The sequence below is a fragment of the Oncorhynchus keta genome, chromosome 18 (assembly GCF_023373465.1).
Source record: "Oncorhynchus keta strain PuntledgeMale-10-30-2019 chromosome 18, Oket_V2, whole genome shotgun sequence".
Taxonomy (NCBI): domain Eukaryota; kingdom Metazoa; phylum Chordata; class Actinopteri; order Salmoniformes; family Salmonidae; genus Oncorhynchus; species Oncorhynchus keta.
The window spans coordinates 29767901-29770281 of record NC_068438.1 but is presented as its reverse complement, the minus strand read 5'-3'; positions in this window follow the sequence as shown (position 1 = coordinate 29770281).

Genomic DNA, 2381 nt, shown 5'->3' with positions numbered 1-2381 from the left:
TCAATCAAAGCCCTTTCAAAGTGACCTGTAGGCAAAACGGGTGCTGCACCCGGACCTAATCCATATTCGGTAAGGCACACTATAAGAGGATTGTCAATGCACGTTGGAGTCTCAGAAACACATAACCCTCGCACAACGCCTTGTCAAGATAGTAGCCTAGGCCTATATTCTGCAGAAAATCACATTTGAATTTAAATAGAGGGCTCTAAAGAAATATAATTATACGTTTTCTATTTGGCACTAATAACAGTGATGAAGATGAAAAACAAAGTATTTTATCTAGGGTCACATAACTTATTTATTTCCTTTGCCATGGAGACAGCTTGTTGCATGAACACTATGCACCGAACAATAATTGGTCTGATGCGTTTCTGTGACAATGATAGGCCCCCCACTTAAGTTGAATTTGCTCTTAGGTGTAGAGGGAATAATTAACGTTAACGAAGGGTTTTCCCTGCGCGTGTATCCCCTGAGCTCCTCAATATTTGCCTGTGTCAGTCATTTCAGCTGTTTTGACGACGTGTTTCAGGAATCCAGTGCCAATTTAGACAGATTAGGCTAGTGGTAGGACCCCCCCTAAAAACAAATGTATACCCCTACCAGAGGTCGATCAAAACACAACCATATTTTTCACATCTCTAATGTCTCCCATTTATGAAATGGATGGTTGTGTAAAAATATTTTACTCCAAAACTAAACAAAATAATGCAGAATAATGCCTGGCTGGAGAGATACAATAGACGGAAATATCAACTATAAATATTTATGATGAATGTAAACTAAAATGTTTGGTAGCTGATTAATAGACAACTCAAGAAGTCAAATTGGCTCTCATTCAGCACTGTATGGTCCTGCCTGACAAGACATACATACAGTTGCACGTCTTTTGATGTTGTGGCTATTCTAACTGGCTCAAAGGAAAACAAGTGGGCTCAGACATCGAAATTAAATGTTTTGGGGTCCAAGGTTCCAGCACATCTCAATGTGCATCACAAATGCAGTGAGCCAGAGGGAGGTCATGTTGGATTCAGGCAGCCTTATTGGAATAGCAATAAATCAAAGCTTCGCAACAAATCAAAGCTTACTTCTAAATAATGAGGAGACTTAAGAGCCCAATAATGGAGGCACAGGTTATAACACAGTTGGTATACTGCAAGTTGTAGATCTAGGCAGAGGGTGTTCAGAGTTCTCTTTCCATTTGTGGGAGCCTCCGAGTCTCAAAAAGACTTGTGACTTGGAATTATTTTAAGAAGGTCATGCCAAGGATCATTTTGCTATTTGATTTAGAATTTTAATTGATATAAAATATAAAATATAAAAACATTATTTGATGAAAATGTGTTTTTGTCCTTTTAGCCCATACAAACCCATTGAATAAGAGATTCACTACATGGAACAACAGATAGTCCATCCCAAAAGGAAGCTTGTTCTGAAGTGTCTGTCCTTGTATCTGAAAGATCAGGAAACATTTATTGTTTTTTATAAGACGTATTTAACCCCTTATTTTTTACACTAAACAGTCTCCATATATACTTTCATTAATGTTTTCAACTGGTACCGGGGACCTTCAGACTGGTCTTGTCAGGCCTGTGGGCGACATGTATGTGTTCATGAGAGGCTCACCTTTTCGTTTTAGTGTGTAGCCCAAACTGGACACTACAGACAAAAGTGGCCAGATCGTCTGTACAGACTTCAGACGAGTCCCAAGACACTTGTGGGGGTCGTAGAGCAAATTGAAGAAAACCATCAAGTTCGTGAGAATCTCATCTTTCCATAGAGGGGTCAATGGTATTGCGGCAGCCATATTGCATTTTGGACTCCATTATGGATTTGGAGACAACTCTAGGGGGGCCCCCTAACATAATTGCAAGAGGCTAAACATATGAAATCCAAAGAGGAATATTAGACTGAAAAGAAATGACTGTTTTCACCATCTCAGCCCACATGTTTAACTTAAATCCGATAAGATAACAATAGTCACAATAACAGAAAACCTGTAACTGTATGTATTTTTGTCAGGCAGGATCATACAGCACTGAATTAGAGCAAATCTGACTTGGCAAGGTCTCTATCAAAGATTTTCTCTAGTACTTTTGTAAACTTTTTAGCCAGTAGTTCTGAAACTACTGCCCAAAAGCCAAAAGTGGTCCCTGAAAATTGCATACTACACCATGCATTGCCAGCTCTCACTCAAATAGCGAGGGGCTAAAGCTCATTGGTTGGAACTCGAATTGCTAGTGGGCTGGACCGCGTGGGGGAAAATGTAGGGAAAATGGCGCCACACAGCTTCCAGTAAACAATCACTTTCAAACTAGGGATTTTGTGGCTAATTGAGGTAAAACAGTAATTCTGCTCATAGATTATGCATGTATGAATGAGAT